We start from the raw sequence: 26,679 nt of genomic DNA on the forward strand, positions 1-26,679 counted from the left end.
ACAGACAGAGAAGGTGAAAAATCACACACACAGACCCCAGTGGAGGTGGCCTTGCTATAATCCCTTCTCTTCTATTTTCCTCTTGGGATTTTGGGCATGCACACACATGGGCCCAGTGTGTTTTTCGAGCCACAAGGTCTGGACTTGAACTGCACAGTCAGCCATATGGGATCTAGTACTTTAACCACCATACCAACTGCTGGCCCTCCATGATTTTCTGATAAAGGTTACTCAAAAGAAGTATGAACAAGCTGTTTGAATTTATTAATTACATAGGACAAATAGTTGTCAATTTTATTTAATCCATGTTTGCAAAGACTTTATTTTAGAATACATTTTTTCATTTATTTAAAAATTCTTTATTGAGGAAATACTATGTATATTTTCTTAAATTATAAGTTCACATGTTGAAATATTCCGTTTGTAAGCTAAATAATGTGATTGAATGTAAAAGAGAAAATTAAATTCTAAAATGTTCCCAAAAAAAAAACCAATAATTAAAAGGCACACACATTTCCTAGCTCTTAACATTGGTATAATAAACATGTAAGTATGTATATAGCCTTATATTATAATGAATGATATGAAGAAAATAAACAATGAGCTGTTATAGAAAAGTAAATGGCAAGCTGAAACATAAACATTAAGAAAAAAGTCTCCTCTGCAGAGTGATTGGAAAATGGTGCCCAGGCAGAGGCTACTGCCCTGTGGAAGAAAAAGCTTATTGTGTAAAGTAGATCATGGCTAAAATACGGTTTGTGAGCAAAAGAATAATGGAAATTGAGCCTGGATGTTATAGAGTCTAGAACACGTAGAAACAAACTCGTGGGCTGTATTAAGAACAGCTGAGCTTTGTTCTGTTAACATTTTTTAATAGAATACCACATAAGTTATGGTGCTGTACCTCAACTAAGTTGTGGCTAAAATATTTCTACTCAAATTACTACAAAAAAAAAATACCCTTAACCCATTCAGTTGGTAGGGGTGCTCTGGACTGTCAAAATACTCACTAGATAGTTTCTACTGACAATTTTACCTGTTGGAAATGGCAGCAACTTGGGAAATTGCTATTCTGAACTTAATGACCAAGAGGGAAACATTGGTTGGAAAAGCAGAAGTGACAACAACCTTGAGGACAGGAAACAATGCTATTTTAGGGTTATAAAATCTCAACAAAAAAAAAAATTGTGGGAACATTCAGATGCTCTTTAGGTCTTTGGAGGAAATGTATTTTTATTAGTTTGTTTAAGAACAAAATAAAAATGAACTCTGGCTGTCAGAACCTAAGCGTGAAAATTTCCAATCATTTTCCGAATGTTCCACAAAATATATTTATGTTTCTATCATTATAGGAGGGATTCTGATTAGAAAGAACATGGCAGCAGAAAAGCTAGTTTTTTTATTAAAAAAAAAAAAAAAACCTTCTGATGGACTCAATTTAAAAAGACATAAACTAATGACAATTATGAAATAGTAGGACTTAAAAATATTTCCAAGGCCAATGAGGTAGGCACAGCAGTAACACAATGCTGGAGTCATATAGAAAGTCCCCAGGTTCACATCCTAAGGTCTCTCTGTATATGCCAGACTAGCACACACAAACCCATAATACTGGTTAGCTGAGGCTAGTGGTGGAGAGCCATGTAAAGATCTGCTGAAGTTCTTTCTCCTCCCTCTCTCTCTCTCCCTGAGAAAAAAAATAAAATAAATTTTAAAAATAAGTCTTGTTGGGAACCAGCAGTTAGTGTAATGGCTATGTCGCTGGACTCCCCACATAGTCGACCACGGTTCATGTCCCGGACCCAGTGGCTTAAAACTCATGCCGGGCACGTGTGCATGCGTGCCCTAGATCCCTAGAGGAGAATGGAGGAGAAGGGATTGCGGCATGACCATCCCCCCTGGGGGGTGATTTCTCGCTTTCTGTCTCTATGTCTCTCTCTGTCTGGCCAGTGCATGCGCCCTATAGTGAAAAACCTCTCAAAAAAAAAAAAAAAAAAAAAAAACAAAGAAGTGTTGTTTATAATGAAATTAAACTATAAAAATTATTAAAGATAACTAAACAAATTTTTGCTCATTTTTGGAGCAAAAGCACTACCAAAAAAGGAGCTGCTTGAAAAAAAATTAATGAATTCTATGAAGAAAATAAAAGTTAACTACTTTGCATTTGTGTTTTCCTGCAAGATGTATGACTATATTTAAAGAGCAGAATAGGTCAGAAAGAAGAGTTCAAAGTCAGAATAAAAGATATTTTAAAAGACACAGTAACATCTCAAAACAAAGCCAGTGCTCTTAGATCAGGTGAATTACCCTAGAGAGTTTAAAAATTTACAAAAGAATTTACTGAAGGGTATAACATGAGTATTAATGTTTTCAAATGTGGTGAACATAAGAGTTACTGCAAGTCTTGAGACAATCTAATGTCTCTCTGATATTTAATGTGGCAAAGAACAAAGTGAAAAATCCTGAAGACTGTTTTATCTAAAGAACACTTCTAGAATTTATTATAGTGGTATGCTTTATTACTAGAAAATATTAAGTTTACTAATGATAAATTATATAATACTAATGCATTTGTCCTTCTCTTCTTTGATCTCCATGCTCCAATCACAGATGCCTCGCTTTTATTCAAAACCTAGGCATATGACAAAGGCAATAGAGTTTGTTAGATGGATAACTTAGTCTTCTCTAATATGACATCCTCCAGTAGGTTTTCCCACACAATCCCTTTGAATACACTGTTCCCTCTGCCTGTAATGCTCTCACTCCTCAAATTGGCACTCTCAACAAGCCTTAATCTAGCTCATTCAATTCATCCTGTCTGTCTTGAATTCAGCAGCTCATCATGGAATTCTTTCCTGATATCTCACTCCCAAACAAAAATAAATAATGAGCAAATTTCCCTGCTTATCTTTCTTTATTTTGAATGAGTTCCCCCAGGATTTATGCATTGAGATTTGGTTCTCATTGTGATTGGTTTAGGTGGGTGAAGCCTTTATCTGACTGTAGAGTTGAAAGGTAGGGACTTTGAGAAGTGATTGGGTCATAAAGGTGGAGCTTCATAATTGAATGATGCTGCATTTACAAGGAGAGGGAATGAAGGTGGACACAGACACATGTACACGTTCTCTGTCTGACCATATGGTTCCCTGCACCATCTCTGGACTTCATAGTAAGTTCCCAACAGTAAAAAGACCTTCACCATATGTGGCCCCTTAATCTTGGACCTTTAAAACCATAAGCTAAATAAATTTTCAGTTGTTATAAATTACCCAGACTCCGTATTTCTATTAGTAACACAACAGACTACAACTTACCCTTGATCTTACTTTATAGTATTATCATAGTTACAGTGACTATTTGTATAGATAATTTTTGCTTAATATTTGACTTTCTTATCAAACTGTAACCTCTATCATCTGCCTTATTTATCTTTATACTTCACACATCCAGGTTAGGAAAATTTGGGTTATAAATTATTTGTAGGACAGCTTGTGGGTATAAGAAAGGTCTTTGGTGGCATCCTCTAAGTAAAGAAAGAGAAATATGATCTGGTCATGGTTCAGTTGAAGTGAATTATCAAACTTAGATCAAATGACTATATCCAAGGGATGAAGATTAAACAGTCTGGAGACAGTATATATTATGTGTTCAATGTCACATCACATGGTAAGTCAGTGATTCATTATCTTGGCATGAATAAGTCACCTTATACTTGACCGAAAGGAACAACTTTAGGGCACCACTCCCAACCCAGCCATTTGTATTTTGAGATTCACCACTGTCCCCATATGGAAACTTTTCAAGAATTTTGTGTTTTTTTCTGCAGGATTTCTGACTATAATATCACAAGGACATTCTTTCTCCCATTGATCTTTTTCTCTCCAGCATACTCAGTTACCAACTACATTAGTAAGTGTTCATCTCAACCTCTATTTCTATTTTAAGCTACTATATAAATGACATGCAGGATAGAATTACAGATCAAAGAAAACATACTGTGAAAAAGAAAATTTACTCCAATCACAGATTTAGTTTAAATAAATTTTTACTTCAGTTTTAGACATACAAGACAATTGAGAAGATAATACAGAGTTTATGTACATGCCACTTCCACTATTAATAAAATCATGTATTTTTAGGGCCATTTATCACATTTTATGAATAAATATTGATCATTATTATTAGCTAAGGTCCCTACTTTATTTATATTACATAGTATTTATTTAAGGTCCTTGAGATTTCTTCTAAGATATCACACTATATTTATTAATAGTAGTGATGTCCACTTAGGTTCTTTTTGACTGTGACATATTTTTCAGGCTTTCCTTATCTTCAATGATTTTGGCAGTTTCAAGAAGCAATGTTCAAATATTTCATAGAATGGTCCTCAGTTGGAATTTGTCTAGTTTTTTTTTCTCATGAATAAACTTGGACTTTGGGGAGAAGACCACAGCTGTAAAGTGCTTTTCTCATTCCATCAGTCAATAGTAACCTATGATGAATATGTCTTGTCACTGTTGATGCTTACTTTAGTCACCGGGCTGAAGTAGTGTTTGTCAAATTGTCTCACTGTGAAGTTACTCTTCCTTATTTTCATACTGTGTTTTTTGGAAGTTGTTATGCTCAGCTCATGTTAAGAAGTGGAATGTCTGTATTTCTTGTAATTGTGCTTGTGAAATTTGTCTATTCTCCTGATTTATTTATTCAAATTTGTCTATTCTCCTGATTTATTTATTGAGCTTAATATTGTATATTAAGCTAATGTGAATTCATACTGAGGTATTCATTTCTAATTTATATGGGTCATCCTAGCTTCTTATCCTTGTTTATCTAGAAGCTCATATTCGTGAGAAACCTACCTTCCAAACCTGTCATTTGTTTACTTGTTCAATTCCAGTATACACCTATAGTGGTTTTTGGAACTGTTAACTGATAACTTGAAGAATATGGTACTCTAGAGCACAGCACAATAGTTATGTAAGATTTACTTTGTCTGCAGTCTTATAGTTGCTATTGAACTTCCAAAGTTACTCACATTAACTAGTATTCCTCCCACACTCTTCAGTGAGACGGTCTCCTACATTGTAATACAGATATCAATAGATTTTTTTTTTCACATTACGTATTCCATCCTGAGATCCCTGATTTCCTCAACTATTTTGGTTTGTATCTTCAGTCTTTATGCTGTGAAATTTTATCACTTTTAATAAATGTATACTGCTGTGTATTCACTACTACATTACCATTCATAATAGTTTCATTGCCCTAAAATGATCCCCTAAACCCCCTATATGTTTTCTATTCGAACTTCTTTCCTCCACACAAACTGCAGGAAACCACTAATCTGTCCCATAGCTTTGTCTTTTTCGGGATGTTGTATAACTGTAATTATAAATATGTAGCATTTTCAGACTGACGTCTTTCACTTTGCAATATACATTTAAGATTCATCTATGTCTTTGCAAGGCTATATACCTCATTATTTTTCATTACTGAATAATATTCTACTGGAATACTATTTGGGTCACACCAAAGTTTGTTCATTCTTCATCTATTGAAGATCATCTTGGTTGTTTACAATTTTTATTTATAAACAAGGCTACTACAGACTTTCATTGGCAGGTTTTTTTATAGTGATAATTTTTTCAAGTCAGTTGAGTAAATATTTAGAAGCATTATTGCTGGGTCATATGATAAGGCTCTGTTCCTCTTCAGATGAAGCTACCAGTATTAAAAAGTGGCTGCACATTTTATATCTTTGCTACCAATGAATGAGAGTTATTCTAGGTGTCCTTGCCAGAATTTGATGTCAGTTTCCTAGATTTTGGTCTTCCTAATAGATATGATGGTTTTTCATTGTTGTTTTCATTTGTATTTCACTAATGACAAATGCTGTGGAGCATATTTTTATATGCTTATTTGCCATCTCCTTTGATGAAATGTCTATTCATGCTTTTGGTCCATTTCAATTAGTTTTATCCTTATTGCTAAATGTTAACAGTCCTTTTAGACACAAATCTTTTATTAGATATGTGTCATGCAGATATTTCCTCCTCATCTGTGACTTACCTTTTCACTTTCTTAGCAATGTTTTCCATAGAGAATTTTTTAAATTTTTAATCTATTTATAAAAAGAGAAGAGAGAGAGATTTTTCTTGATGAATTTTCACCACATCATAATCTCCCTGCCCCAGTCTCCCAGTCAGGTGAGACTACAGGTACATGCCTCTGTGTCTGGTCTGTTTCAGTTGATCTAGAAACAAAATCCAGGCCTCTCATGTGGCCCCTCCTGTTGCAAAGTACCCTCCTCCACACTGTGCCAGTATGGCTATGGCTAGGCCAGGTTTTAATATTAATAAAGTCTAATTTATTAATTTTTTCTGGATTGTTCATTGGGTGTTATACTTAAAACTCATGAACAAACACAGGGCATACAAGTTTCCTTTTAGAAGGTTCATAGCTGTGCATTTTACATTTAGCTCTGTGATTCATTTTAGTATATGTGCTGCCAAAATAGGCACAAGGTCCATGATTCAATCTAGGCCAACTTTTATGAAAGGTTTAAGTTTTGTGTCAAGGTTTCCTATTTGGACTTTGGGTTATTCCAGCACATGTTATTAGGTGCATAGACACTTAAGATTGTTATGTATTCTTGGAGAATTATTCCCATTATTATTATTATGGAATGCCTTTCTTTAACCTGGTAACCTTCATTGTTCCCAAGTCTGTTTTGTCTGAAATTAATATAGCTCCTTTAATTTTCTTGTGATTGGTGTTACTATGATATATTTTTCTCATTTCTTTACATTTGTCTGATTATTTTAAAATTCTTCATTTCTAAATCTTCCTTATACACATAGTTGTCTTATTTTTTAATTCATTCTGACAATCTCTGTCTTTTAATTAGTTTTTTTGATTACTCATATTTATTGTGATTATTTTTATAGATGGATTGATATCCACTATGCTTTTAACTGTTTTCTGTTTGTAACAATTGTTATTCATTTTTCCCTTTTATTTTTTCAACCTTCTCTAGTTTTAAATTCTATAATCGAAATTCTTATAGCTTGCCTTTTTTAGAATTTCAGTTGTAGATATTTTTATTCTAGCGGATACCTTAAAGTTTACAATACGTATTTTTAACTAATATAAGTCTACATTTATAATAAATAAAAGTTCACCTTTATATATAGTACAGATACCATATGATGGTATTCTCAATTTCTCTTTCTGTAACCTTGGTATCACTGATTTACTTAACCATGCACTGGAATCATTCAATACATGGTTACTATCATTGGAAACATTTTATTCATTAAGAATAAAAATTAAAATTTCATTTTATTTTCATTAATTCTTCTTTGATGCTCTTCATTTTTCATGGAGTTGCAAATTTCTGGTATGTTTCATTTTCTTTTTCTTTTGAAGAACACTTTTTAAAATTTTTTCTTGCAGACCAAATCTGTTTGTAATTAATTTTTTTATTTAATTATTTGTTCAAGAGTCTTTATTTTCCTGTTCACTTTTGATGGATAAATTTGCTGTGTATAGAATTCTACTTCATAGGTTTTCTTCAATCCACTCTCTTCTTGCCTGCCTGGTTTCTGACAAGTAGTCAACAATGATTGACATGTTTCTAACTCTCTAGTAATATTCCTTCACCCCAATTCATTCTATCTATTTTCAAGATTTTTCTCCGTCTTGGTTTTCAGCAGTTTAGCTATGTATGAATTTGGGTATTTATCTTATTTGTGTTCTGTGAGCTTCTTGTGTCTATAGTTTGGTATATCATTAATTTTGAAAAGTTCCCAGAGATCATTACTTAAAATGTTTCTTCTACTCTGTTTTTTTCTTTCTTCTCCTTCTGGTATTCCAATTATACATATTTATATTGTTTTAAGTTTTTCCACAGCCTTGAATGTTCTGGCATCTTTTTTATTCTTTTCTCTTTTCTCTTTAGTTTGGTAAGTTTTTATGTACCTGTCATCACTAGCATTATGGAAAACTGAGAAGTTATCCTAAGACATCTTAAAAGCAACAGACACTTAGAACTGGCAGTATATACTTAGCTGTGTTCTCATGTCATCTTTTGTTCTATTATTTCACTCTTCACCGTTTTATTTGGCAAGATAAAAATATCAACTCATTTCTCAGTATTTGATACAATTCAGCATTCTTTTTCATTTATTTCAAAACCTAGCCATCATCTATTTTTAATTGTCTTATGGCATTTGCACTCACCAAAGACACAGACAAAAGGAACGGTATAAAGTACCCCTTTGACGGGACATGGTCAGGTGGCCGTCCCTTCTACGTTTCTCCATCTTATTAAAATTTTGAGCCAGCTTGCATGTTTCTCAAGCCACTGGAGCCAGGATTTGAAACATACAGTCAGGCATATGAGATCCAGCTTCCTTAGCCACAGGGCCCCAGGGCTGGCCTGCCATCACATTTTAAATCTATAGATGTCTTTCTTGGATCTCTCATGAATCTTTACTCTAATTTTCTCAACTCTTAACACATTACAGATTATAGGGTTTTTTAGCATCTTCCCTAGTTTCTTACAGTAAGTCTGTTTTATAGATGGGCTTTTGCTTTATTCCCTAAGCAATTTCAAATAACATACAAGTCTTATTTAAAACTGTGTAGTTATTAATACATCGGTCAAGTTTTTGTTTAATGTAATCTTAAGGTTTAGAGTTGAATAATATTGAGATTGAGGTAAATTTAAAGACATTTAGCAAGTCTCTGTTCAATCACAGAAGCAAACGGGAAAAAGATATTGGTTTCTTATGATTCTACTTTGCAATTTAGTGAACAAGGACATTATACTTGGATACAATCAGAGCATGGATTTTTCTCTTCTGAGTTTCTCTTCTGTAATTATGGAGTAGTCTTAATGCTTTCTATATAACGATTCTCACTGGCTAGACAGCTGTCATTGGGAACTTATTTCAGCTGTCTCACTAATTCAATTAAAAGTGTAATGTAAGAATAATATCTACAGAAGGTTCTCTGCTCTATATAAACAGTGACATTCAGGATCTGTTGGTAGTTTCATTAGAATCAAATTTTGCTTCTTATCAAATGCTCTGTAAACCACACTTCTACCTAGCTCTTGCCATTCAAAATTAGATCATTGTAATAATTTCTCCAAATCTTTGAGTTGAGCTACGTGTTTATGTACAGTGAGTTAAGGACTGACAAGGCTTTCTGATATACTCGCCTCACCGCTATAGCCTTTAGACTCTTATGTTTAAAACTCAATTCCCACTGCTTTGTAATTTTTATTGTCGAAACATATTTTTCATTATTATTATATCCCCTTGGTAATTTAATGATGGTTTCTGAGGAATGAATGGTACAGGGTTGAAAAAGTGAGAAGGACGGATATTTTGTACTTTTAATATAATCGGTGTTTAAGGTATAAGATTCATTAAATCTTAATCACAAATATTACACCACAGTGTCTTTATTTTCTCTGACTGCTTGTCAGAATCTCTTTATCACTAGTTTTCCTCAATTTGATTAGTATATAACTCAGTGCACTTTTCATAAGGCTTATTCTGCTTAGAATTTGTTGAAATGTATAGGTTTATAGTGTTCATCAAATTTAAAAACCTTGCAGGTGTATTTATTCTGATATTTCTTTCTCAGCTCCCTCTCTTTTCTCCTCATGAGACTGTACTTAGGTGGGTGTTTGACTAATGTCCCATAGATTACTGATGCTCTGTTCATTTTTTTCCATATTTCTTGTGTGTGTCTGGAATAATTTGTATAATTTCTATGGCTATATTTTCAAATTCACTGATCTTTGTGTCTAATATGAATGTTATTTATTTTATTTTTTATCTCAGATATATTTTTATCACAAAAAGTTTTTGATTTGAGTCTTTTTATATATTATGTGAAAATCCAAATAACACACAGACAAAAGAATCTCTCCAAAAGAAAATGATATATATTTAGGAGAAAGGAGCAAGAATTACAATGCAGAATACACACGCCATAATAAACTACAGATGTATTCAGGGAGATAAGGAGAGACAATAGTTTCTAAAAGAGAAAAAAATGTGACACGTTACATAAGTTGTTTGGAGGCAATTATCTTTGGCTACAAAGATCAATGAGAAGGGTGGCAGCATTCCAAGGTTGGACAGGAACTTACTGGGTAGATGTCCTAGAAGTATTTTTTGTGTAAGGTTGCAGTGGCCTTTGTGCAAGGTTGTGCTTCTGACAGTGTCCTTGTGATAGTTATCAGGCATACATTGTGTGAGGGTGTGACTTGGCAATTTTGATTCTGACCATTTCCGTGCTTCTGAATCTCACCTTTTCATAGTTTTGTTTCTTCTCTACGCTCATGTCCATTCCTGTCCTCTGTCTCTCTTTGTCTCCCTGTGTCTCTTAATTTTTTTTTTTAAGATAAAGTATTCTCTGGGCTCTCAAACCCCTCCTTTTGTTTTGTACTCCACATTCATGTCCATTAAACAGACACTGTGATGCCTTTCTCTGTTATTTCTTTTATCTCTGCTTCTCCTTCCGGATCCATTTCTATATTGAAGAGGCACAAACCAAGGCCCATTCTGAGATGGCTACTGAACTTCAGCTGTGATGTGTGCCATGTGGTTTTCATTTTTTGCCTTTTAAAATTAAAGTATAAAATTATTTTATTGCCTTATTTTTCTTTTTTTTCTTTTTTATACTTTTTTCTTCTTTCCTCTTCTTTTCTTTTCCTTTTTCTTTTAATCTCATTCCTTAGCAGCTCAGTTTCCATGAACTGAGTGTCTAGGCAGGTCTAAGTGAACAGTATCCAAACATCTGACTACTATTAGGGTCAGAATATTCCTCAATTCAGTGGAGTGAATTGAGTGAAAAATGACACAGGAGATTGCAGATCACCTCCTCCAGCATGCCTCTGAATGCTCAGATAAACTGCAAGAATTAGGAAGCAACACACAACACATTTGATGACCAGAAATCACCTCAGAGGCACAAGAAACATGAGAAAGCAAGAAGAAAACCTCTCCTCCAAGGGAAAAGAATAACTCCTCTTCACCCATACAGTAAAATTGAACTCATAAAAATGTCAGATAAATAATTTAAAATATTCATAGTGATAAAGCTAACAGAGATGCAAGAGAAGAGAGACAATGAACTCCAGAAGACACGGGAGAAAAGAGCCGACAATTTCCAGAAAATGAGGAAGTTCTTGCACTATCTGAAAGAGGAAATACATATCTTAAAAAAGAATCAAACAGAGCTGTTAGAGATGAAGGTTGTAATACAGGAAATCAAAACCTCCCTTGAAAGTATTCCATAACGAAGACTGAGAAAATAGCACCCAAAAAATGAGAATAATATACAAGAAATACTAGATACCATTAAACATCCAAACATCTGGATAATTGGTTTTCCATAGGGTGAAGAGACTAATAGGGGCATTTATAATCTAATCCATGAATCCTGAAAGAAAACTTTTCAAATCTAGAGAGGCATTCAAAGATCCAGTCCCAAAAAATAAAAAGACCCCAAATAGAATCAACACAAGAAGATCTTCTTTAAGACATATTATAGCCAGATTGATCAAAACCACAGACAAAGACAAAATACTAAGATTAGCAAGAAAGAAACATCAAATTACCTACAAAGGATTTCCCATTAGGCTAACAGCAGACTTCCCTTTGGAAACAATGAGAGGAAGGAAAGAATGGGAAAATATATTCAAAGTGTTAAGGGAAAAATCATTTCAACTGAGAATATTGTATTCAGTAAGATTATCCTTGATATGGGAAGAAAAGACAGGAACATTTTCAAATAAATAAAACCTAGAAGAATTTACCAACACCAGACCAGCTCTCAAAGAAGTTTTGAAAGGATGCTATACCAGGAAAACTAAATACAAACACACAGAAATAAGAGTTCAAAAACAACCAAGAAAATGGCCAACTTAATGGTAGGGACAATTCTGGAGTTGAATGTTATGTTCCAGAATTTAATTGGGACTATCACAGAACACAGAAGATAAAGTACATGAGACTGAACCCATGAAATAGAATCTTATGACTTTTGACTAAAACACTGATTTTCTTCTATGCTTTGTTTTACACATTTAAGGATTTTTGTCTTGTCTTGAGCTACCAATAGGTTCATGCACCTACTATTTGAACAGAATTTTCACCTGTTTCCTGGCTGTAAGATTTAAGCAAAGTTCTTTTAGCGTATTTTTCATTTTGATTTATTAAAGCTAAAATGGCTTTTCTCAAAATTAAAAAAATAAGTTAAAAAACGCCTATTTGATGACCACAGTAAACTATATGGCATCAGCTAGATGCTACTTTATAGTATATTCATTCTACTCAGAGCTTCATGCCTAAAGTCAGAAATGTGTTCACAGATATGTATATATCAGCTGAACTTGCTATTGAAAATAGATTAATTAAGATATTTTGTGAATCAATAATATATGGGGGGAAAGAAACAAAAAGCAACTGTAGATACCAGAGACAGTGTGGGAGGAGGGTGGGAAATGGCAGGGAGTGAGAAATAAGGGGAAGAAAAAAAAATATATATATATATACACACATATATAAATGAAACAAGAAATGGAAAATTATTTGTCAGTGATAACATGTATGATTAAGCCACTATGTAGTGTAACCTGGGTGGGAAATCACATTTTGTATGCTGTGATGATTCTTAGTGAATGAATATAAAATAAATAAGCTTAAATAAATAAAATGAAAATGAAAAAAATCTCACTGGGTGTATGTGCATGCATGCCCAGGATCCCAGGAGGAGACTGAAGAATGGACTGCAGCATGGCTTCTCTGTGTGTGTGTGTGTGTGTGTGTGTGTGTGTGTCTCCAGCAAGCACATGTGCCCTACAGCAAAAATCTCCCTTAAATTAAATAAATAAATAAATAACTCTGATATGTCTCCTAAAAAAATCTTACCATATTTTATCAATGCTTAGTAACTTTTCATAAGTCAAAAACTAGAAAATAATACAAAAAATCAAATTTGGGTAAATTTATGAAGTAAAATACTCAGTAAGTATGGGAATGAACTACTGATAGATTCAAAAACACAGATGAATTTCACAGATATTATTCATGTTCACTGAATAAAGTCAGAGGCCAAAGAGCAGATACATGATTCTATGTACACACATTTCTAAATAGTGGAAAACTAATCTTTGGTAATAGAAATCAGAACAGGAAGCAGTGGGGAAGTGAAATAATAGAAAGGGACTCTTCCTAGTGATGTAACTGAACTATACAATGATTGAGATGTAGAACATCTGGATTTTTATATTTGTCAAAACTCATCTAAATGTATTAATGTGATTGATCATTTCACTAGATGTAAAGTACTGCTCAATATAGAAGGTTCTGAAAAAAATCTTCATTTTTATTTTTTTGGAGAAGTTTTTGCTATAGGGCATGTGCACTCGCCAGAAAGACAGAGAGAGACAGAGAGACAGAAAGCAAGAAATCACCCCCCACGGGTATGGCCACGCCATAATCCCTTCTCCTCCATTCTCCTCTAAGGATCTTGGGCACGCATGCACAGGTGCCTGGTGTGAGTTTAAGCCACCAGGTCTGGGACTCAAACCGCGGTTGACTACTTGGGAGTCCAGTGACATAGCCATTACACCCACTGCTGGTCCCAAAATCGTAATTTTTAAAAAGAGTTTAAAAAACAAATTTTAGGACCAGCCACCAGTATGGTAGTTAAAGCAACTAAATTGCACTGCATAGTTCTAGACCTATGAAAAACACACCAGGACATGTGCGTGCACATGTGCCCAAAATTCCAAGAGTAAAATGGAAGGAAAGAGATTACAGTATTGCCACTGTCCCTTAAGACTTCTTTCTCACTTTCTCTCTCCCTCTTTCTCTCTGTCTCTCTCTGATGAGCACCCATGCCCTATAGCAAACGAAAAAAACATTTTAATTACACCCATGCCCTATAGCAAATGAAAAAACATTTTAATTACAATCTACAAAATTGAATCAAAATTTTAAGTAACTTATAAAATTTTGTAAATCAATATGAAAAAGATGTTACATTAGTAGAACAAGTGGAAAAACAATTTAAATTGTACAATTTACTAAATTGACATTGAAATACATTAAAATGTTACTTTTTTTAAGGTCAGAGAAACACATTTTTTTCCATAGAACATGCACACTCACTGGAGACAGAGAGAGGAAAAGTGAGGAATTATTGCCCGGCAGGGGGGAAGAATGGCCACACTGTAATCCCTTTTCCTCCATTCTCCTCCTGGGATCTTGGGTATGTACACATGTGCACCTGGTATGATCTTCAAGCCACCAAGCCAAGGCTCAAATCCAGTCGGCCATGTGGAAGTCCAGTGCCTCAACCACCACACCACTTGCTGACCACAAAAAATGCAATTTTAAATCACGGTAAAATATAATTTAGTGGGCCAACCAATGGCCTGAGCAGTAAGGGTGCTAAACCCACATGACCAACCATGCAGTTCAAGTCCTGGACCCCAATGGCTTAAAAAACATGATGGATGCATGCACATGCATGTTCAATTTACCGAACAGAGGAAAGGACGGAAAAGGGATTGTATTCTGATCATGTCCCATGAGTGGTGATTTCTGTCTCTCCTTCTCTCACTGTCTCATTGTCTCTCTCTGGAAATTGCATAAGTCCTCTGGCAAAACTGTATGTATCTATCTATATCTATCTTCCAAACTATGACAGATAGATAGGCAGATATTTCACTTTCCAAACATGTTCCTTTATTTTAAAAGTCATATAATTTCATATTTCAACATTTTTCATACAATAGACCTTCAAATAATCAGTGAATAAACTAATGCTTGTTTAATTTAAACAGTCCAGGGAGCAACAGGTGACATGAAGGTTAAAGTGGCTGGATTCTCACATGGCTGACCACAGTCTGAGTCCCAGATCTAGAGGCTTGAAAATCATTGCCATGCCCATGTGCATGCATGCCCAAAATCCAGAGAAGAGAATGGAAGAGAAGAGATTGCAGTGTGGTCATCCATCCTCAGATTATTTCGCACTATCCCTCTCTCTGTCTCTCTCTGGTGAGCACACATGCTCTATGAAAAACAAAAACAAAAAAGCCCATGTTTTGACACAAGTAATATTAAAATAAAAAATTACATGTTTATAATGTAAAAGAATGGAATACAACTTAAGGATGATAACAATGAAACATGTATCAAATAATATGGAGACAATCAAAACTGTAACAGAAATATGAATTTCAAAGATTTATTACTTAAAAGTACATAATTTAATAAGTTAACATATTTATCTTCCATTCTAAAATCATTATACATAATATATTTGAACAAAGAACAAATTTTTAAATGAATACAGAATTTATAAATGAATTTATTAACTTAAAGGAAAATGTAATAGAATGGGCTCATATTAAGAGCTGGTTCTTTGAGGCAATAACAATAAAATTTTAGAAGTAATGATAGGTAAATGATACGTTAATAGTAGTAACACTTTGTTCCCCAATGCTGAAGTCATTTGGAAAGGGCCCACGTTGCCTTCCAAGGTTCCTCTATGCACACCATCATCCTGGCTACCTGGCCAAAGTCAGAGGTAGGTAGTGTCATGAAGACCCTGGAGGTGTCTCTTTGCCTCTGCCCCTCATGAAATAAACTAAAAAATGGCAACAATAAACCTTATCAAGAAAAAAACATAAATAAATAAGAAAGAATAAATAATGCATTTGGATATTATAAATTAGGAGAAATATACACATTTCATGCTAATAAATTTTTAAAAATGGTTTTACATCAATAATCAAATATTTTTGAAAAAGAATAATAAAAGTTTTAAATACTAAAATTTAAGGAAGAAGGTGAAAAAAATGAAATGTAGGGGCAAAAATATATTATGGAAATTAATGGAGAGACAGAAAAGAACTAGAAAGGAAGTGATGTAGTATGAATAATAGAGGAACAAGTGGATAAATCTAATAAAAAATGTTTCTAAAAGCGAATAAAAGTATAAGTTGATGCTGTAGTAAATATAACTATGAAGATTCTTTTAAATAATGATAATGAGAAAAGACCTCAATAATAGAATGTTAATTTGGGGAAGAGAGTTCAAATATATTATAAACAGAATCCATAAAAGACCCGTAAATATACATATATGTATTATAATGTAGTCTGTAATAAAGACAGCATTGTCCATCAAAATGAAAATGTCGACTATTTAATTATATTCAAACAATTGTATTTGTACATCAAAGAAAAATAGAATAGAGCTGTATACATACATAATTTCAAAATTAATTAATATTTAAAAAGTAGAAAGAGTGATTTTATAATTAAAACATAAAGGCAAAAGAAAATATAGGCAGATTTTAAATCATACAAACTGAAAGCCTTCTAAAACAAAATCTACCATAAAGTTCAAATGTCAGCAAAATTCAAGAAAAAAATATAGAAAGATTATCCAGAAAATACGTGCAGAGTTCCTAAAGTCAATATACTTTTAAAATATAGAACTAATGGACAGGATATAAACAAGCGATTCACAAAGGATAATGGCAAATACCCACACAAATATATATTAAAAGAAGCTTAAACTGACTAGGAATAAGAAAAATGCATATTAAAAGGAATTAGTTTTCATAAAATTGTCAGGAATTAAAATGAGTGATATCAAGCGTTGGCAAGTATACAAAGAAGAGTACTTTTATATGCTCTAAGTGGGAGTATATATTGGAGAAACCATTCCGCAAAACAAGTTGACAGTCTATCAAAATAAAACTGTGCTTCTCAGTTGACTCAGCAGTTCTAAATGACTCTTAAGAAATACAGATGAGCACAGAAAGGTACATAGTAGAATGATTTCTCTGTTATGGTAGTGAACATTGTAAACCTAAATATCCATAATAAATTAGTTTTATAATATTTAACATATCATGTAGCTATTTTTAAAAATTGATTGGGTTTATGTACTTCTATAAACCCTAACTAATTTCTTAAGAATGAAAAATGAAAGAAGTGTACTTTTATTTTTTTTTCTTTTTTGGAGGTTTTTTTTGGGGTTTTTTTGTTTGTTTGTTTTTGTTTTTTGCTATAGGGCATGTGCACTCGCCAGACAGACAGAGAGAGACACTTAAAACACTATTATTATTATTATTATTATTATTATTATTTTGGAGAGGCTTTTGCTGTAGGGTGGCGCCTGGTGTGAGTTTAAGCCACCGGGTCCGGGACTCAAACTGCGGTCGACTATGTGGGAGTCCAGCAACATAGCCATTACACTAACTGCTGGTTCCCAAAGAAGTGTACTTTAAAAAAAAAAAAATTTCCAAATGTTATGCACAAGAAATGTCCTTACCCTGTTCTTAAATGTTATAACCCACACCACCAGATGGGGTACAAATCGGGTGAGGATCAGATGTGTCTGTTGTATCCATTTTCACTGTCATTGAAAAATAGTGTTTTGGGACCAGCAGTTGGCATAATGGCTATGTCGCTAAACTCCTATGTGGTCAACTGTGGTTCGAGTCCCAGACCCGGTGGCTTAAACTCACACTGGGCACATGTGCATGCGTGCCCAAGATCCTGAGAGGAGAATGGAGGAGAAGGTCATCCCCCCGGGGAGTGATTTCTCACTTTCTGTTTCTCTGTGTCTCTCTGTCTTTCTGGCAAGTACATGCACCCTACAGCAAAAGCCTCTCCAAAAAAAAAAAAAAAATAGTGTTTTAAGGGACCAGCAGGTAGTGTAGTTGTAAAGGCACTGGATTCACACGGCTGACCACAGTTTGAGTACTGGATCCAGCAGTTTGAAAATCACACTGAGTGCAAGTGCATGTGTATCCAAAATCCACAGAGGAGACTGAAAGAGAAGGGATTGAAGCAAGGCCATCCCCCTAGGGGATGATTTCTCACTTTCTCTCTCTCTGTCTCTCTTATTACAAAAATCTTTTTAAAAAACTGGATTTAAAAAAGAAAATGGTGTTTTTAATTTACTAATTGATGGAAGGGTTGTGTTTTGGACCATCTGAAAATGTTCTTTCGATAAAAGAGCAGCAGCAGACATTCACTTAAATTTCTACAGGTGTCTGAAATTTTGTTTCTGTAAAACCTCAGCTGCATTTGTCAAAATTTCACATTTTTTAAATAAAAAGATTTGTTAAAACAAATGAACATAGAGATGCAGAGACTAAAGGCAGCAATAACAATTTATATGTGATAGAAATCCCAAAGAGAGAAAAATAATTAAGAAAATGGAAGGGTAGAAATAACTGAAAATATAACAATCATAAAGTTGTGTGACTAAAGAAATATACATGCTCTCAGTTGGGAAGCCCCATGGAGTACAAAGTAGTGGAGAAAAGGCAAGACAATGCATACTTACACATGACAATGTCTAAAAACATGTTTCAGTAACCTCTAACAGCATTCAGCACAAAGAGAAATTCTTATAAATTTTAGAATAGAAAAAATAAAACCTTAAATTTACAAAACTGATCTGAGGTTTCCTAACAACAATATTATATATATACAGAGAGAGAGTGAGAGAACAATATGCATTTAATAGTTAAAGAATGAGTTCTAAATTTCTAAATGATTAGGTTGCTATATGGAAAGCATAGGTTATGATTTTATTTCACAAAAATAAGGTCCATAAATTAAAGACAGGTTGTAAAAAGCAAAATACCAGAATTAAAACAAAGTGTATTCTATTTTGTCTCTCTCTCTGGAAAAAAAATTTTAAAGAAGAAAAAAGGCATTAATGATATCATGGAAACTTATCCATAGGTATTTGAAATATCCAAATGTGACAGGATTAAGATCTAGAATATATGAAAAACTCTTACAAATTAGCAAGAAATATGGAAACAAGAAGAGAACTGGGGAAAGAATATGAATATCAATTTATAGAAGCAAATGCCATAAATATATAAAGAGAAAATCAGCCTCAGGAATCAGAGAAGTTCAAATAAAAAATGAATTTTAGTGTATGTTCATCATGTTGGCAAAAATTAAATAATATCAAGGATTGGTGCAGACTCAGGGAAATGGAAATCTTCATGCATTACTGTTGAATGTAATCTGTGGAATTCACTTTGGAAATAAAGCCTATCACTATCATTGAGTGAAGTAGGAAAATGTGTACATCTCACAATCAAAAAATATTCTGAAGCAGCCCTAGTCAGATACCAAACTATGCATGTATAAAGAGGCTCATTAAAATATAATAATAGTAAAAAGTTGGAAGCAGTTGATAGCTATCAATAAATAGAGGACTAGATAATTTAGGCTAGTAATAAAAAAGGTAAGACCAATATATTTATCAAAATATTTCCAATAAATGTAAAAATTTCCAATAAATGTAAGAAATATAATGATATAATGCAATGATATAGCTGTATATGAATCTGGCAAAAATGATGCACATTCAGCATCACTATTCCCAAGGGATGACAAATGTCTGGTTCCAATAACCCACTGTTAACATCATAATATCTTCAAAAGCCCAATATGGCAATTTTATTATCTCCTGCTTTACATCGTACCTTTAGCAAGTCTCCTTTCCTAAGGCCACTTCCTACCTTTTTAGAAAAATTCCCTTTTTTGGGACCAGCAGATTGCATAATGTTACATTGTTGGACTCCCACAGAGTCAACCATGGTTCGAGTCCCAGACCCAGCAGCTTAAAACTCATGCTGGGTGCTCATGCGTTCATGCCCAAAATCCCAAGAGGGAAATGGAGGCATCCCCCCAGGGCTAGGCCAGCAATTCTGTCTTCTACATCTGAGATTTGATTTTCTGTATGATTTTTTTCTATCTCTGTCTTTCTCTGTCTCTCTGGCAAGTACATGAACCATATAGTAAAAACCTCTCTAAAAATTAAGAAGAAAGAAAAACTCCCTTTTGTCAGTTGCTCAAAATCTCAATCCTTTTCAATGATGTACCTTCAATTCCTTCTGGAAATGCTTTCAGGCTAAATTAAAAGATATAATTTTAGAATATCTTCTAAATTTTTTTCTTTATTTTACCATTTATAGTTTTACCAGGTCAACTGGTAATCATACTAACATATGATCATTAATAAATCTTGAATTTAGTTTACCTGAGGATAATGTAAATATTATTTCACCTACACAGGAAAAAACTATAATTCAATATCCAATAACAATTGGAAGTAGGAAGTACTTCACAAAGCTTTCCAGGTGAACAGAATGGAATCACTCTGGCAACAGAGCAAAAGAGCTTCAAGGATTCTGAAATGTCTTTACTCTGATGCAGCATTTATAGAGATCTTGCATGATGAAAAAATAGACCTTGCTGAAGCAGAAGAGAATTATAGTGTGGCTGTAATTGTTCATAAAAGCAAATAGGTTCAATAAAATAATTAAAATTTAAGATATTGTGAACAAACCAAAAGATCTGACATTTTGGGACCTATAAGTTAAATTTACTGAGTATCTCAATGTTGGGCAGTCTGCACACATTTAATTGTCATAAAGAGGTGGAAGAAATAAGCATCATAAAAACAAAATATTCCATTTTGGGACCTCATTTCTGATCTTTTAGGAAGAGGTAAGTTATCTTGTCACTGTATGAATTCATTGTAAGATATATGGTGGATTAGAATGACAGCACTTAAACTAATGACTACACACCATTTCTTTCCCCCCCCCTCACATTGTATTGACTCACAAAACTTCTTAAATAATCTAACTACTTTCAATAGCAAGTTCAGCTTATATATATGTATCTGTGAATACATGTCCGACTTTAGGCATGAAACTCTAAGTATAATGAATATATTAAAAAGTAGCACCAACTGATGCTATATAGCTCACTGCAGTTATTAAATAGGTATTTTTAATATATTTTTTAATTTAAAAAAAAAGCATCTTTAGCAAAGAAAAGTTCAGAGAACTTTGCTTAAAACTTAAAGCCAGGAAACAGTTTAGGATTCTGTTCAAATAATAGGTACATGAACCTATCGGCAGCTCAAGACAAGACAAAAATCCTAAAATCTAGAAAACAAAGCATAGAAGAAAATCAGTAATGTTTTACTCAAAATCATAAAATGCTATTTCACCAGTTTAATTTCATGTAGTTAATCTATCTTCTGTTGTGGTCCAATCTTCCCAATTAAATTCTGGGATATAATATTCAACTCTGTACTTGTCTCTACCATTAGGTTGACCATTTTCTTTGTTGTTTTTGAGCTCTTATTTCTGTGTGTCTGCATTTAGTTTTTCTGGTATAGCACTCCCTTCGGAACTTCTTAGAGAGCTGGTCTGGTGTTGGTAAATGAATGTCCTTGTCTTTTCTTCCCATATGAAGAATAATCTTGCTGGGTACAGTATTCTTGGTTCAAATTGCTTTTCCCTTAACGCTTTGAATATATTTTCCCATTCTTTCCTTGCTTGCATTGACTCCAAAGAGAGGTCCGCTGTTAGCCTGATAGGCTATCCTTTATAGGTAACTTGATGTTTATCTCTCGCCAATCTTAGTATCTTGTCTTTGTTTGTAGTTTTTGTCAATCTGACTATAACGTGTCTTGGAGAAGATCTTCTTGGGTTGATTGTATTTGGGGTCCTTTGTATTTCTTGAGACTGGACCTTTGAATGCCTCTCTAGATTTGGAAAGATTTTTTTCAGGATTTCATGAAATAGATTATCAATTCCCTTATTAGCCTCTTCACCTTCTGGGATACAAGTTATCTGAATGTTTGGGCATTTGATGGTATCTAGAATTTTTCATATATTATTCTCATTTTTTTGGCAATTTTCTCAGTCTTCATGGTGGATTTTCCTAGGCCAGCTATTCTGTCTTCTTCATCTGAGATTTGATTTTCTGTATGATCTAGTCTGTTCTTAATACTTTCAAGGGAGGTTTTGACTTCCTGTATTATAGCCTTCATCTCTAACAGGTCCATTTGATTCTTTTTTATGATGTATATTTCCTCTTTCAGATCTTGCAAGAATTTCCTCAGCTCCTGGAACTGGTTGGCTCCTTTCTCCTGTGTCTTCTGCAGTTCATTTCCTCTCTTCTCTTCCATCTCTGTTAGCTTCGTCACTATGAATATTCTAAATTCTTTATCTGACATTTCCATGAATTCCATTGTACTGTCTGAGGATTAAAGAGTAGTTATTCTTTTCCCTTGGAGGAGAGGTATTTTCTTACTTTCTCATATTTCTTTAATCCTGCAATGATTTCTGGTCATCTGATGAATTGTGCGTTTTTTCCTAATTTTTGAAGTTCAATCTGAGGGTTCAGAGGCATGCAGGAGAAGATGATCTGCAATCTCTCTTCTGTTTTGTTTTTCACTCTTCGTGCATCAGATTCAGTGGGAATTCGGAATTTTCTGACCCTAATCACATTCAGATGTTTGGATCCTGTTCACTTGGACCTGTCTAGACAGTCAGTTGGTGGAGGCTAAGCAGCCAAGAAGGAAGTTAAAGGAAAAAGGAAATGAATTAGAGAAGAAGAAAGAAGAAAAATAAAATTAAAAAGAAGAGTGCTCGCTTCGGCAGCACATATACTAAAATAAAAAAGAAGAAAGAAAAAAGAGACAATAAAAAATTTTATATTTTAATTTTAAAAAGCAGGTCAAGTTCAGTAACTATCTCAGGGTGGGCCTTGGTTTGTGCCTCTCCTAAATGGGATAGGGAAAGGAACAAACTAGCACAATAATAGAAAGATGCAAGAGCCCAGAGAATACTTTACTTTTAAAAAAAAATTAAGAGAGACAGAGAGATGAAGACAAAAAAAAACACAATATTTCACAGCTCTAGTTCAGTAGCCATCTCAGGATAGGCCTGGGTTGGTGCCTCTCCTCAACTCCTCACCATTTCTAATCCAATTTAAAAAAAAAAAAAAAAAGGCTAGAAAAATCACAACACTTGCTACCAGCTGAAAATTCCTCACACACAGTACTTATAATCTGTCTGTGACAGGCAAGAGACAGCACTTCCTACACAGAAATGACCTGTGCAAAACCTAGAATAGAGTTATCTGAGGGCAGTCACCTAGGCATGAACAATTCTCTTTCCTGATTTTCTTTTTTTATTTGGAGAGATTTTTGCTATAGGGTGTGTGCACTCGCCAGACAGACAGAGAGAGACATAGAGACAGAAAGCGAGAAATCACCCCCGAGGGGGTATGGTCACGCTGCAATCCCTTCTCCTCCTTTCTCCTCTCGGGATCTTGGGCATGCACGCACACGCGCCCGGCGTGAGATTTAAGCCACGGGATCCGGGACACGCACCACGGTTGACTACGTGGGAGTCCAGAGACATAGCCATTTTGCTAACTGCTGGTTCCCCTGATTTTCTTAATCATGGAAAGATTTCGACATCCACACCCTCTCTTATTTTCCAAGCCACAGTATACCATTACTTTTTCAGATTTTTCATCCTTTCTCTGTTTAACACTACAAATCCCCTACCATACTGATTACTATACAAGAGCCTTCTCTGTGTATAATAAACTGCTCTGCTTGTTTAACCTTTCTTTCAGGACCTACTCATTTCTGTGCCCTGTTATATGCAGTCTGAAAGATGGTAAGGACCATAAAGATGGTCCCAGAGAAATTCTCAGTTGAGGATGCATAGTCAAAAAATACACAACATCTTAAAATATTTTCTGTGGCATTCATCTGACCCAGACTAATTAGGAATTTCAAAACAAGAATTGAACTGTGTTCTGTTGCTGAATTATCTTAGTATGTGCGTTTTATTCTCTGTGCAGCTGAGTTCACAGCTTTACTTTATAACCTCGAAAGAAGACTTGAATAAGAAGGAAATGTCCAGGATAAACAAGTGATACTAAAGTTAAGGCAGTTGAATAACATATGGCTAACTGAGCAGTTTGAGTCCCAGATGCAGCAGTTTGAAAATCACGCCAAGTGCACGTGTATGCATCCCCAGAATCCAGAGAAGAGAATGGAGAAGGGCTGCTGCATGGACCTTCCCCTTGTGGGGTAATTTCTCACTTTCCCTCTCTCTCTTTGTCGCTCTCTCTCTCTCTGTGTCTCTGTCTCTATCTTTCTCTCTGTCCGTCTATTCACCCTATAACAAAGCAAAAACAAAAACAAAAAAACAACAAAATTAAACACCAAATAAATGGTAATGGGCCAGCTTGAAGGTGCAGGAATAATGCACTGCTCCAAAAGCCAGAACCCACATAGCAACTTCATTTCAAAATTAGAGCCAGGTCATCCTGTAAAATATTATCTTAATACTAGGCATGCCTGAGATCTGATGAGTAGAAAACAAGAGGAAGAGGATCTCAGTATGAGCACACTCTGTGAAGGGAGCTTCTTTCTCTTTTACTCTCTATGACTCTCTCTCTCACACAAACTTTCTACTATGAGTAAATAAAACCTTTTTTTCTTAACAAGAAGAAACAATATTTTTATTTTTATTTATTTATTTATTTGTTTTTGCCAGAGCATGCATGAGAGAGAAAGGGAGAGAGAGAAAATGAGAAAGCACCCCTCCTCATGGAGAATGGTCATACCATAATCCCTTGTCCTCTATTTCTCTCTTTGGGGGATTTTAGAACATATGCCTGGTGTGTTTTTCAAGCCTACAGGTCCAGAACTCAAACCACTGGGTCAACCATCATGAATCCAGCAGCCTTAACCACCACACCACCATGCTACCATCTGGCCCCAGGCTCCATCTTAAAGTCATTACTGTGCACTAAACTTTCGATAAATCATCATCCAACTGTTACTGAGCTTTGTTAGCATCTAAGAGATTGACCAAAGGCCATTTAGTGATTTGGAGCTTAATCAGTAGCTCATAAACGAGGAATGGCACAGCTATGATCTCGCATTAATTAAAAGAGATACTAACCGTGACAACTGCCTATATTTGTATTGATAGCTCTGAAAATATTATAGTGCTACTCTCTTACCCCATATGGGTTTCAAAATAAGTGACTAAATTGTAAAATACATTTTTTAAATGTCAACAAAATTTTTATTTTTCTTAAAATTAACATTAAATAGTATTATTAACATTAAAGGGGATTTTTTAACTTGCTGTTTTGTTAAGAACATTGGCTCTGAATATGCTTAGTCTGCTTATGCAATTATTCATCAGTATCCAAATTCCACGATCGTTATCCATAAGTGGTCATAAACCAAAACACGAAGCACATGACAAAGCTTGGACTGTAAAGAACTACTAACCACAACTTTCTTCTTTTCACTGCTGGCTCCTCCAATTATGAAATCATTGCCATAATTTCAGAGCCATGTAAGAACACTGTTTGATTAACATCTGTTTGTACTGAAGACACCGGATGGTAGTGTAGTCATGGAACACCGTGCTGTTTAAGACAGACCCACGTGGGAATTTCCGGTTCACATCTGGAGGAAGCCCAGAATACACTGGAATGCATATGCCATGATCTGGCCTGGCTAGAGCCAGGGTTGATACCAGAATCAGGACCCTGTCTCAGTTGCTGTATCTCTTTCTCTTTATCTGTCTGTCTCTCTCACTCATAGAATAAATCAGCTTTCAAAATATATCTGTACATTCTGTTAAATTACACTATACATTTATATAAATGTATAAATATTTTTCTTACAGACATTACACAGATATGCAAGAATTAATCCTCTAAGGCACATAAGAAGGAGATAAATCCCTGCCAAAGAAAAACATAAAAGCAGTTCAAGTTAATACTACTGTGTCTTATATACATTGGGTAAAAAAGTCAGACTAACAAAGTGAGTAATGTTTACTTTTTTTAATATAAATATATATATATATAATCTTTGTCAGTAAAATATGTATTTATTTATTTCATATATTCAATCACTACACATCATTACTACTCATAAAGTGAATTTATCCAATGGGAATACACTTCACAACAGTAAAAGATAGATAAAGGTGATTTGAAAATCCCCAAAATATTGATAAATTTCCATTAACTGTTTTCATAGATTAAAATTATATAGTTTGTACTATATGATTTTAAAATGGGGGGAAAGGGCAACCAATGGTGCTTAACTTACCAATGGAAAAAAGAAAGCTATTGGGGCTGGCAGGTGGCATAGTCGGTAACGACTCTGGATTCCCACGTGGCCAACCGAAATTCAAGTCCCAGACCTGATGGCTTGCTTTCTTGCTTTCCCTTTCTCTCTCTCTCAGTCTCTCTCATCAAATTAAAATAATAATCAGTCTCTCTCATCAAATTAAAATAATAATAATAATAATAATAATAATAATAATAATAATAACAAATGGAATAAAATAAATAAATATTTTTTAAAAAAATAAAGCTGTGAATGTGATTCATAGTGCAGAAAGATAATGATTTGTGTCTACATTGAATGATTACAGTACCGGAAAGAAAAGCAGTTCAGAGCAGTCTATGAAAAGAATGGTCCATCTAAATTTTAAAGACTTGAGTAAAGCATGTTCCCGGAACTTTGGTTACCATACCTATCAGGGTTATTGCAAAAAAAGTTTTGTTTATTTTTTTTTCATAAGACGGTTATGTTATTTTATTAAACAAGTGAGTAAATTTCAACAGACAAACTGCATAGGAGTTGTTACCTGAAAATGTTTCTTGGATAAAACTTTTAAAGATATCACTTTAGCATTGTTTAATTTATAGTAAAGAAACTGTGATATTGCAAGTAATTACA

This window comes from Tupaia chinensis, unplaced genomic scaffold (assembly GCF_000334495.1).
Source record: "Tupaia chinensis unplaced genomic scaffold, TupChi_1.0 Scaffold000085_1, whole genome shotgun sequence".
NCBI lineage: Eukaryota > Metazoa > Chordata > Mammalia > Scandentia > Tupaiidae > Tupaia > Tupaia belangeri.